The following is a 13889-nucleotide window of genomic DNA, read 5'->3' as shown; positions in this document are numbered from 1 at the left end:
AAATTCGTACTTAAATGTACTAATTTTAGTACAATTTGAATTTTGGTTGTGCCAATAGAGCTGGAATCCTGAAATTTTAGTTAGGATCATTGAATGTAGGATTGGAGTACGTAGGAAGTTTTTTTGAAATTTCTACTAATATTTACAATTTGGATTTAGGCGAAGCTGTAGAGCTGGAACACTGGCATTTGAAAATAAGAAATTTTGGAAATTTCTACTAATGTGTAGGGGAGACTGGGGCACCTTCGGCACTTTTTTTTAGAGCTCTATATCTCAGAACTTATTTAACATATATAACAACTTTATGGCTGATTGTTGTCCTCTGACACTTAATTATAAAAAATAGTACCAAAAAGATATAAAAAAATAGTATTAGTTAAAAAATTTTACAGTTTTGTAAAAAAAGTCAAATTCGCCGAATGTGCCCCAACCCGGGGTAGCTTCGGCATTTGATGGGGCACATTCTGCACCATAGTCATAGCCGGGTAATTGTCATCGCTATCAGTCTGGTTGAAATTCTGATCCTCTAAAAGCTCTATTTGGTTTTAATACGCCACACAATGTTTGAATTATAGGCCTTTATTTTCTAGCGGCGGACGTTTACATCTCAAGGTCGCACATACCATCAGAAATAGGGGTTTTCTATCGCATTTTCGTCAATACAAGCACGTTTGATCTTATATATGCAATTTCGAGCCATATTTAAGGATTAGTTTTAAAGACAAACTCAAAATCATTTTAAGGAAATAATATTGCACAATCTGTATATGGCCGAATGTGCCCCACTTTGAAATGCCGAATGTACCCCGAATGTATTTTTATAGTTTTTTTCGTTTGTTTCGATCAGATTTGTAAAAACATTATATTTTTAAATATTTGTATAATAATACACATCGTAGTTAACCACTTTTTAATAATATTGTCTTAAAAATTTTAAAAGTTTTATACACGAAATACTTACGAAATGGAATTGAAATATTACAGAAACATCTATAAAAATACAAAAACCTATGTATCTAAATAAGCTTATTAGCTAGAAATTTCAAACTTTGTGTCAGTTATTTATTTCGAAATTCGATACCTATGTATCGAAACTAGTGATGTACGGTGAGAGCTTCATATCGAAAACGCGATTGCCGAAGGTGCCCCGATGCCGAAGGTGCCCCAGTCTCCCCTACTAAATTAGTTACAATTTGGTTTTAAATAAATCGGTTGAGCTGGAATACCGAAATTTGGAAATATGATTATTATTCGAGTGTAGGATTGAGGGTATAGATGTAGTTTTTGAAATTTGTACTTATGGGTACTAAATGGTACTAAATTTGATACAATTTGTATTTAGAGTTAGAATAGTAAAAATTTGAAAATAAGATTACTGTTAGAGTGTAGAATAGAGGTATGTATGTAGTTTGGTAAATTCGTACATATGTGTACAAAATGGTATTAAATTTGTAACAATTTGAATTTTGGGAGAATCGATAGAGCTAGAATCCTGAAATTTGGAGTTAGGATTCCTATTGGAGTGTAGGATTGAGGTCCATCCGTCTGTTGATGTCAAATTGTAAACAAGGGCACATGTCGCATTACTAGTCCGATTTGGATGAAATTTGGTACAACTCATTTATTTGGCCCAAGGACTAATCCTATTGAAATCGGTGATAATCGGTTCAGATTTAGATATAGCTCCCATATATGTTTTTTCGCCCGATTTTATGTAAATAGTATACCATTGCCCGTATATTTCTTTCGAAGTGTACGAAATTTGGCAAAGCACACTGACTTATGTATAGAATGATGTGTGCTAAGTTTCGTGAAAATCGGTTCAGGTTTAGATATAGCTCCCGTATATTAGGTTGAGGAAAAATAAATCCATTATTTTTCTATGAACTATAGGACTCTATTTAACATGCTTCGGAATGTCCGATTTGGGCCAAATATGCACCGTTTTGTTTTATGATTTGTTGCCATTTTAAAGATAACTTCATAACGCGTTCCTCATAGAAGTCCTGCTCTCCTCCTACATACCAATTTGTTATCATTTAAGAATTTTTGCAAATCAAGAAGAAGGTGATAATCCCGAAGTTTCTGGAAAGTCACTGTTGATGTGGCCTAGCGTTGTCCTGGTGGAACACGACACCTCTCCTGTTATCCAATTTCAGGTTTCATTTTAATTTTTCGAAAAGGAGACGCCTGTTAGGATACATATGTTAAATATCTATCCAAAGTGGTGAAGGGTATTGTATAGTCGACCCAGTCCGACTTTACTACTTTCCTTACTGATTTCTCTATGAAAGAGTTTTACATGATCTGTACGTTTTCTGGGGTCTAAAGAGTTGATATAGATCTTTTGTTGTCAAGTCTATCCGCCGATGTAGTTTATGCTTCTTATGTGCATATATGATATGACAGATATAGAGGCTACAGAATTACGACATATCCAGCTTTTAAAATAAGCTGAATTTCTATAGTTCTTCTACGGACAATAGAAGACTCAAAGATCTTCTATGGAGAGTAGAAGGCGTAAAAGACATATAGCCTTTCGAACTACCGTAGGAGATTTATATCTCTTCTATGGAACGTATGCTACATATATCTCTTCTGTGGACAGAAGCTCTTCGATAGATAATAGAATATCTATAGTTCTAGTATGGACAGTAAAATATATATCACTCCTCTATTTAAAGTAAAAAGTCTGTAGCTCTTCTATGGACCGTAGAAGACTTACAGCTATTCTATGGACAATAGAAGAACTAGATCTCTTCTATAAACTGTAGAATGCTTGTTGCTCTATTGTCCATGGAGAGTAGAAAATCTCTAGCTCTTCTATGTATAGTATAAGTCCTATAGCCCTTCTATGAACAGACAGTAGTAGAAATACAGCTCTTCAATGGACAGTATAAGACATATATCTATTATATGGACCCTAGAAGACTTATACTTCTTCTATGAAGCGAAGAAGACCTATAGCTCTTCTATAGGCAGTAGAAGTCCTATAGCTCCTATATGGATTGTAGAAGTCCTATAGATCGTATACTTTCAGTAGAAGTCCTATAGCTCTGTTATGGACAGTATGGAACTTCGGTCTTTTCTTTGGATTGTAGAAGAGTTATAGTTCGTCACCGATGATGATCTTTAAAAAAACATTTTTTGAATCTTAGCGATTGTATGTTTTATATTTTTTCCACTATCCATCGTATATCTCATACAAATTATGATTCGCATTTATATAATGAAATATATGCCTGCAAATAAATTACATGTAATTTGAAAAAATATACCCACCATGCCTCCGTCAAGTGGCAGAAAGCCATCGAATTTCTCCAAGTGCTTCAATAATACAAACACAAAATAAAATTCACGATAATCAAGACCCGTCAAGGCCAACAGAAATTAATTCTATTGACCACTTAAATTCTAATCTCTTATATTTTATTTTCTATTGCCATCTTCATCTCCACCTCCTCTTCCTCCATCTATCATCCTCATTGATTACAACAGGGCATGTTTAAGGATAAAACCAAATATCCCACATTGACACGCATGTCGTATTGCCAGTGCCGTTTGAAATTAGTTTTCGCCAGTGTCTTTCGTCAATTTAATTGGAAACATGTTGCCCTGCTGGTGGATCGTTCCGATTTGTTTTCGCTGACGGTGGGTAAAAATCTGGAATACGGTCTGCGGCAGGAGGGCCTCCTGAGTTTTGTACGTGAATTGAATGGCAATGAACAGGAACCATATGAGCTGTATTTAAAGGATGCCAGCATGTATGCCAGAGGTAAGTTCAACCGAAAATCTGTCTCTCTGTGACATAGTTGTGTGTTAAGTGGAATTGAAGTGTGTGTGTGTGTTGGGGAGAGTGTGTTCGTGTGTGAAGAGTCCTTAGGGAAAGATTAATATATCGTTTCTTTTTCATTTTAATTTTTGGGGGGGAAATTTGCATATTCCTTTTCCCAATCTGCCAGTGGTAATATTATCTGTTCGTGGCACATTGGTAAGAAAATTTATGCTGGCTGCCTATTCCTTGGGTATGACAAACGGTGATTGGGTCTTCTTAGACGTGGAGATTTTTCAGGTGAGTACAACATTTGATTGTCATGGAAATTAATCTCTAAGCAACATTATTTATTGTTATATTTTCATAAAGAGTTCCTATTGGGGTGATCATGATTGGGAAATGGGTGATGCTGATGATGGTCGAGCACGCAAGGCCTACGAGGCCCTATTAAGGGTTTCTTTGCTGCAACCCTCGAGTCCAAAATATCAAGGATTTGCTGATAATGTCAAAGAAATGGCATTGAAAAATTACAATTACACCTTTGGAGAGGGAGAGGAGGTAATTTAATTATATTGCAATTGAAATTCGATTTATTTAAAAATAATGGTGTGTTTTCATACTCGAAAACGATTAGGTGAAGTTTCTTGCAGAATTCTAGAACAGATGATAATTAAAAATTTATGAATTGTTTTTCTCACTTCCGTAGGTCAACTTTTTCATTGGCGCCTTTTACGATGGAGTCTATTTGTTGGGTATGGCCCTGAATGAAACCTTAAGCGAAGGAGAGGATATTCGTGATGGCATGGCAATTACACGTCGTATGTGGAATCGTAATTTCCATGGCATAACGGGACATGTCCGAATCGATGATAATGGTGATCGTGATGCAGATTATTCAATATTGGATTTGGATCCGATTAATGGAAAATTTGCCGTTGTGGCACATTATTATGGTTTGCATAGGTAAGTTTTAATATTATAACTATAAATAAGGGAAAGAAGAAGAATACGAAAAAGCCCTTGATAGAAAGAAGCAGCATAAGCCGCATATTTCATATAATCTTCTAACCGCCCAATTTTGTACACCCTCCCTCAAAAAAATTATTTTGGCGCCCAATAACTGGCAAATTCTCATTGTCTCTTTTACTAGCAAGAGTATAATTCATCTCTCAACACATATTTACCGTTAGAGCATTATTTTTAATAATTAATTCAACATAGCAACAAATTTACTGGAAATCTTCAAAAGGCGGGAAACAAAATCTTATATCATTTTATAAAAGAAGGGGGAATATGTGACTTCCTGACGGTTTGTGGAAAGGCACCAGACATGATACTCCTATTGACCACGCAGCATTCACACAACTTGATATAAATTATATGGCGAATTGACCATATGGCGAGGTACGAGCATAAATCGACTTTTTTCGGTTGTTTTTGATTTCTGGAATAGAGTGTAGGATAGATTTACCAAAGGAAATAAATTCTAACTATAAGTATCCAATTACTAAATGTACTAAATTTTGTACAATTTCGTAGCATGTGAATGGATAGAGCTAAAAAAATGAAATTTGGAATGCGAATGAAGGTTGAGAAGTAAGATCGATATAAGGAGGTGGTTTTGGAAGTGTGTACTCATGTGTATGAAAAGTACTTAAGAATACTAAATTTGGTACAATTTGAATTTGGAGGAACGGGTGGAGCTGGAATCCTGAAATTAATATGTCCGTCAGAGTGTAGAATTGGAATATATAGGTTGTTTTAGAAATTTGTTCTTATGTGTACGAAAAGTATTATATTGTACTATATTTGGTACAATTTGGATTTGGATGACCCGTTAGAGCCGGAACACTGAAATTTGGAAATAAGATTACTACTTATTCGTACTTATGTGTACTAGATGGTAAATTTGGGATGAACCGATAGAGCTCGAATACCGAAATATGGAATCACTGTTGGGGTGTAGGATTGTGGTATGTAGGAAGTTTTGGAAATTTCTATCAATGTGTACTAAATGGCACTAAATTTTGTACTAATTTGATTTAGGGTAAACCGATAGGGTTGAAATTCTGAGAAATAATATTTCAATCGTATTGCATGATGCAGGTATTTGTAATTAAGATTACAGTTGGAGTGGGGATTATAAATGTAATTTAGGAAATTTGTACTTATGGGTACTAAATTTGGTACAATTTGTATTTACGTGAACCGATAGAGCTGGAATAATAAATGGTACTAAATTTAGTACAATTAGGATTTAGGAGATCCGATAGAGCTGGAATCCTGAAATTTGGAATTAAGATGACAGTTGGAGTCTGAGATTGGGGCACGAATGTAGTTTTGGAAATTTGTACTTATGAGTACTAAATGTAGTTTTGAATTTGGGTAAAGCGATAGAGCTGGAATCATGAAATTGGGAAATATGATTTCTATTGGATTGTTGAGATGGGTACTTATGGGAATTTATTCATATTAATGTGTACTAATTGGTAGTACATTTGTTAAATTTGGTTTTGTGTGTCCAATAGAGTTGGAATTATGAAACTTGTAATTAGTTTTGAAAGTAAGAATAGATATCGATGTTGCGATCAGAATTGGTGTGAATTGTTGAGATATGTAGATAGAAGACTATAAGAGAACAATGGTAAATTTTAATAATGGTCGATATTGGTGTGTAGGCTGATTAGTACGTCGTACATATGCAGTTTTCTTTGAAAACGATAGCTACACACACACAGAGAAACGTGTAAAAATTTGGAATCGATTGGGTTATTAGTTTTTGAATTATCGTGCCCGCCATTTGTTTAAAGAAAAACACGTTTAAAGTTTGTGAAGCCCTTCAGCCGTCACTTGCTGCTGACAGAATAAATCGGCTATATCTTCAAGAGTTCTTGAGATTTTTACTTGAAATTTTGTAGAGACATTCTTGAATTAGTGCAGATTCGAATTAAGTCAAAAAAATGTTTGACCCCGAGAATGGGGGGTCCCCTTAAAACATGTTTAAATAATTCCCAACATTCGCTAACGAATATGGGTATATGCTAGTACCCTATAAAAATCCACATATTGCTGGTTTAATGCAAAAATGCAATAAGTGCACTATTTCTAGAAATTGAGATTTTTATACATGACATTTTAATAAGTAAAAATATGTCGATTTAAAAATCAACAATTATCTAAGTCGAATTTATCACATGTCGCCGGCTGTTTTTTGTCTCTCCTGTAAAATTGTAAAATGTGGACTTATTTCCCTTAAATGTTAAACCAACGATATATTTTATAGAAAGACCTAAAACCTTAATTATTCTATAAACTGAAGTGATATACGATTCCCGAAGTAACTTAACGACATGAGGTGGAGTCATCAAAGCAACTCCTTAGAGCGAAATTATTTATATTTCAGAAAATCAAAACTTCCCGAAAGAGTGGTTTTAAAATTCCAATTGTATTTGGATGGCTTATACGAAATATATTCTGTTCGGCGCATCAATTTCACGTTTTGGTCGGTCAAATATAAATACATTTCCGAATAAATATGGCATAGGTTTTTTTTCCCGAAAATCCATACTTTACGAAATTTTTTAATTTTTTAAAATTCCGATAATACTTGGTAGGCTTATATCGATATTAGTGGATCAGCTTAGACTGATCTCCCTGCCTACGTAATAGACATCTTCAATACGGTTTAACATGCGACGATGTGTTATATTATTTAAAGCGCTTTGGAACAATTCATTTGCCAAAAAAATTAAATTATTCGTGAATATGTTCGTTCGATGATTTTACACAACTTCCGACGTGAATTTCACTACAAGAGGACATCGGTGAGCATTCAATTTTGTATGGCAATGAAGCACTTTGTAAAATTGGTTTTATGAATTTACGATGAAAGACATCCAAATACGGCTCTTGTGTCAAATAACATTGAACGTCATGCCCAAGGATGGATTCTTGAGATTTTTTCCGCTGGCATACGTTCAATATTTTAGGAGTGCTCGTAAAATAAAAGTATGTGAGAGTTACTAAGAATTCACCATATAAAAAGACATAAGAAAAATGAGAACACAGAGAACGAGTGTCTAATCAGAATTACTAGTGTCCATTATTGAGTAGCATTGTTCTGTTCTAATTCGACAATTGCTCAATAAATATTCGTATTTAGAAATTTTGAAAAAAATTGATCTTTGAGCTTCTAAAGGTTTTTATAAGATCGTGTGAATCTATACATATGGGCCCGAAATAAAACAGTAATTCATGATGATTTTACACCTAATCAGAATCACAAATACTGAATTACTGTCAACTAAATTTACAGGCTACCCCAAAGCATGAAAATGTTTATAAATCATGCGTAAACCGGCATATACATTACTTTTTACCGGGTTAACCTACTATTTGAGGATTTATCCGGTTAAAGGTAAACGTACTATAAGAATACTTAGGAAAATATTGAAACCACGTTTATTATTAAATGTTCCAAATATATATGCAGTAGACTTCGTATGCTTCAGATCATCAAATTAAGTATAAACATCCAATACTGCAGGACCTTCAATAAGATATCATATTCATCAAATTCCGTGACTGGGCGATACTTCGTGGTATTTGCATCCTCTTAATCGATTATAGAGAGGTCGGGAGGTACTTTTCCTTACCCTCGTATATTTTCCGAATAATGTTTTCCGGGCTTACAAAAGTGGGTTCTAAAGAGACTAGGAAACCATACAGAAAAAGTTGTTGGTCCATTCTATCTCCTAAATATCATCTAATCATCACCGAAATTTGTGTATAATTTCATAGCCAATTTCATAATCAAATCAAAATACGTAAAGACCTGTGTTTTTCTTAGTATAACTCCCACATCCGTTTACATACAACAATATAAATGGTATCAATGTAAAGGTCAAGCACTCCTCTTGGATATATTATGAACTTCTCGGGTCTATGTCCTTCAGGAGTAAATATATATTAGCCATTGTATGCAAATTTTAGCATTATTCACATAAAAGTCTGGGTCTATTTGACCCGCTAAATATTGACAGATTTTCATTAAAACAGTCATGCTAATTGTATGGTCAGGATCCATTCACTGTGTAAAATTTCGTGATGTTCGGGTTATAATTGTAGCCTATATTTATACAAATATATTATCTTTTTCTCGATTTTAGAAATTATTCCGGTGTACATGGCAAGAAAATCCATTGGCCTGGTGGTAAGGAGGGTCCTCCACCTGACATACCAAAATGTGGATTTCTGGGTAACTCACCAAAATGTCATGGTAATGGTAAGTAAACAACAACAATTTTCAGTAAATATATATATCGAATTAAACTAAAATTTAAAATACAGAATTAATTATCGTCTATGCCATGTTCGCCTTGATTATTTTCCTGGGGTTTACATTCTTGGTCGTATATCTTATGTGCAAGTAAGAAGCTCTAAGACCCATTTCTTTATGGCTATTTAAAAAAATCTCTATCTTCCAGGCAAATGAAATTGAATAATGAACTGAATAACATGTCGTGGAGGGTGCGACCTGATGATGTTCTTCTAGAAGTGGGACGTTTGTATGGCAGTAAGGTGGGCTTGCAGAAATTGAATGCAGAGGTAAGGAGAACTTATGGTTATTTTTTTCGAAGTTAATTTATTATTTTACTCTTTGCAGAATTTCTCTTTGCAACAATATGGCATACATTCGGGTCGAGCCTCAATTGCCAGCTGTACATCGCTGCCCTTGACCCAGGTCTTTACCACCATTGGCATCTTCAAAGGTGAACGTGTCGCGATTAAGAAAATCCACAAAAAGAAAGTGGACATAACCTCCACCCTTTTGTGGGAAATAAAACAGGCTCGTGATGTTAGCCATGAGAATACAGTACGCTTCGTGGGTGCCTGCATAGATTTACCCAGGCCAACTGTGTTGATTTTAACCGAATATTGTCCCAAGGGAAGCCTCAAAGATGTACTCGAAAATGAAGCCATACAATTGGATTGGAATTTCCGAATGTCTTTGATCCACGATATTGTCAAGGGTATGGCGTATTTGCATAACAGTGATGTTCAGGTCCATGGTAAATTGCGTTCCTGTAATTGTCTCATTGACGGCCGATTTGTATTGAAAATTTCCGATTTTGGTTTGAGGACATTGACAACGCCTTCGGAATTTGTTAAGGATCAAAATTATTTTAATAGTAAGTGTAGAATGGAAAGGAGGGGTGTTAGCACCTCTGGGGGTGAGTGGGGGAGAAAATCAGATGTAATAATAAAAAGTTTGGTTTATTGTAGAATTCATGTGGATTGCCCCTGAGTTACTGCCGTTAACCGTGTTTCCTGGTAATCCCGCCACCCAAAAGGGTGATGTCTATTCGTTTGCCATTATTTTGGAGGAAATCGTGGTACGAGGTGGTCCCTATGAAACGGCAAGACAATTTATGGATATCCAAACTATATTGAATCGTGTAGAGTCACATGAAAGTCCACCGTTTCGTCCATTTGTCGGTCAGCGTGATTGTCCCCCCGATGTGTTGGATTTAATGGAAAAATGTTGGGCTGACCATCCGGATGATAGGCCAGCATTTGGTGCGATTCGTTCCACAGTGCGACTGATTATGAAGTGAGTATTTTTGAAATCATTAGGACGCCTTAAAGTTTGGTGTATACACCCATCCTGATGGAAAGAAATAAGTCCAACATGGACTGTCGAATTCAGCTCAGCTTTTAATTTTAATCTTTTTTAATTTTTCTCTTTCAGAGGCTTCTGTGAGAATCTCATGGACGACTTATTGCGACGCATGGAACAATATGCCAACAATTTGGAAAGTTTGGTTGAGGAGAAAACCGAACAACTGAGCATTGAAAAGAAACGTACCGAAGAGCTACTGTATCAGGTTCTGCCACGACCCGTGGCCACCCAATTGCTGGCCGGCGAAATGGTACAACCCGAACAATTCGAATGTGTAACCATTTATTTTAGTGATATTGTTGGCTTTACCGCCCTCTGCGCTCAAAGTGGACCCATGGAAGTGGTCGATTTTCTCAACGATTTGTACAGTACTTTTGATCGTATCATTGGTTTCTATGATGTCTACAAGGTAGGGATGGAAGAAGGTCTTCATTTATATTAATCTTAATGATAATTATCTATATTCAGGTGGAAACAATAGGCGATGCATATATGGTGGTATCGGGCCTACCCGAGCGTAATGGGGACAATCATGCCCGAGAAATTGGTCTAATGGCTTTGGCCATTTTGGATGCGGTGAAAAGTTTTAGCATAAAACACAAACCTGAATATCAATTGAAAATCCGAATTGGTATACATTCAGGTCCTGTGTGTGCCGGGGTGGTGGGTCAAAAAATGCCACACTATTGTCTGTTTGGAGATACGGTTAATACGGCATCGCGTATGGAGTCGACTGGAATGCGTAAGTTGGGTACACTTTAAAATTAATTTAATAAAATAGCTGATTTTCTTCGGCGAACAGATTCTTCTTAGAAGATCAGAAGGCCTTGTTCATATAAGAGCTGAATGTCATCTTCTTCATAGAAAATCTGAAGGTCTTCATCTTCTTTTTAGGAGAGCTGAAGGTATTCCTAATAGACGGGCTAGTGGTCTTCGTCTTCATAGAAGAGCTGAAGGTCAACTTCTTCTTCATAGAAGAGCTGAAGGTCAACTTCTTCTTCATAGACGTGCTGAAGGTCAGCTTCTTCTTCATAGAAGAGCTGAAGGTCAGCTTCTTCGTAGAAGAGCTGAAGGTCAGCTTCTTCTTCATAGAAGAGCTGAAGGTCAGCTTCTTCTTCATAGAAGAGCTGAAGGTCAGCTTCTTCTTCATAGAAGAGCTGAAGGTCAGCTTCTTCTTCATAGAAGAGCTGAAGGTCAGCTTCTTCTTCATAGAAGAGCTGAAGGTCAGCTTCTTCTTCATAGAAGAGCGGAAGGTCAGCTTCTTCTTCATAGAAGAGCTGAAGGCCAGCTTCTTCTTCATAGAAGAGCTGAATGTCAGCTCCTTCTTCATGGAAGAGCTGAAGGTCAGCTTCTTCTTCATGGAAGAGCTGAAGGTCAGCTTCTTCTTCATGAAAGAGCTGAAGGTCAGCTTCTTCTTCATGGAAGAGCTGAAGTTCAGCTTCTTCTTCATAGAAGAGCTGAAGGTCAGCTTCTTCTTCATAGAAGAGCTGAAGGTCAGCTTCTTCTTCATAGAAGAGCTGAAGGTCAACTTCTTCTTCATAGAAGAGCTGAAGGTCAGCTTCTTCTTCATAGAAGAGCTGAATGTCAGCTTCTTCTTCATAAGAGATGAAGGTCAGCTTCTTCTTCATAGAAGGTCTTCTCCTTCTTCATAGATGAGCTGAAGGTCAGCTTCTTCTTCATAGAAGAGCTGAAGGTCAGCTTCTTCTTCATAGAAGAGCTGAAGGTCAGCTTCTTCTTCATAGAAGAGCTGAAGGTCAACTTCTTCTTCATAGAAGAGCTGAAGGTCAGCTTCTTCTTCATAGAAGAGCTGAAGGTCAGCTTCTTCTTCATAGAAGAGCTGAATGTCAGCTTCTTCTTCATAGAAGAGCTGAAGGTCAGCTTCTTCTTCATAGAAGAGCTGAAGGTCAGCTTCTTCTTTATAGAAGAGCTGAAGGTCAGCTTCTTCTTTATAGAAGAGCTGAAGGTCAGCTTCTTCTTTATAGAAGAGCTGAAGGTCAGCTTCTTCTTCATAGAAGAGCTGAAGGTCAGCTTCTTCTTCATAGAAGAGCTGAAGGTCAGCTTCTTCTTCATAGAAGAGCTGAAGGTCAGCTTCTTCTTCATAGAAGAGCTGAAGGTCAGCTTCTTCTTCATAGAAGAGCTGAAGGTCAGCTTCTTCTTCATAGAAGAACTGAAGGTCAGCTTCTTCTTCATAGAAGAGCCGAAGGTCAGCTTCTTCTTCATAGAAGAGCTGAAGGTCAGCTTCTTCTTCATAGAAGAGCTGAAGGTCAGCTTCTTCTTCATAGAAGAGCTGAAGGTCAGCTTCTTCTTTATAGAAGAGCTGAAGGTCAGCTTATTCTTTATAGAAGAGCTGAAGGTCAGCTTATTCTTTATAGAAGAGCTGAAGGTCAGCTTCTTCTTTATAGAAGAACTGAAGGTCAGCTTCTTCATAGAAAAGCTGAAGGTTTTCTCATGGAAGAGCTTAAGGTCTTTCTTCAGAGAAGAGTTTAAAATCTGCCTCATAGAAGAGGTGAAAGTCTCCATCTTCATAGAAGGTCCTCTACTTCTCCAGAAGTCCTGGAAATCTCCCAATAAAAATATAGCCTCATTAGACATGATAATCTTCTAACTTTTATTTTTATTTTCTAACGTTTCTCCTCTACATTTCTTCTATTTAATTTAGCTTTGCGCATCCATGTCTCTTCGGCGGCAAAGGTGATTTTCGATAAATTCGGTACCTTCGAAATGGAGCTACGCGGTGAAGTTGAAGTTAAGGGTAAGGGTACCGTGACGACATATTGGCTTGTTGGCTGCTCTGAACCAGATCCGCGACCACCAACACCACACAAAAATAATAATGATGACGTCCCCTTTCCTATTCTATTTCCGGCTATTGGAAAATAAAAAAACCGAGGACCAAAAAACAAATATTTATTTATCTAACCTCTATGTTTGCTTATATACAAAAAAATCTAAAAAAGAAAACAAAATGCTTTATCCCACTGTAGTTCAATTATAGTTAAACAAAATGCTCAGTAACGATTTCGAACGAATTCTCTTCCACAAATAAACTACGAAGTGATATGTTTGAGTATTCGTCTAAGTTTACGATAAGTGTAAGTGTAGGAATCGGACAAATAAACTGAAATGTTAGGCTAGAGGATTTTATATGTATTGCCGAAAAATGCAAAGTGGATAATGGATGCTTTTAATCCACTGTGCAGTTAGATCGATAGTTGTAAGACATATTTTTTATGCAAAAATAAAAAAGACGGACAAGCGGAGAGAGGCTAATTTAATTTTATATGGCAAAATTTTTGAATGTATATTTTTTGAAATAAATCTTAATGTTAAATGTATAACATGAAAAACAAGTTCAGTGTTTTAATTAAGAGTTAAAATAAAAAATTTAAAAAGTTTACTTATATATGAAACATTCTGGAGGTATTCTTCATA

General features: G+C 36.1%; 1 pseudogene; it reads left to right on the top strand.

Annotated features, from left to right (window-relative positions):
• Window positions 1-13337, top strand: part of LOC133326508 (atrial natriuretic peptide receptor 1-like) — a 35250-nt pseudogene extending 21913 nt beyond the window's left edge.
• The last annotated feature ends 552 nt before the right edge of the window (window positions 13338-13889 follow it).

The sequence above is a fragment of the Musca vetustissima genome, unplaced genomic scaffold, assembly GCF_032173495.1.
Source record: "Musca vetustissima isolate MV318-11 ecotype Yass unplaced genomic scaffold, APGP_CSIRO_Mvet_v1 utg37208, whole genome shotgun sequence".
NCBI classification, from domain to species: domain Eukaryota; kingdom Metazoa; phylum Arthropoda; class Insecta; order Diptera; family Muscidae; genus Musca; species Musca vetustissima.
Note: the sequence above shows the minus strand (reverse complement) of the source record. Positions and strands in the feature narration are given on the sequence as shown.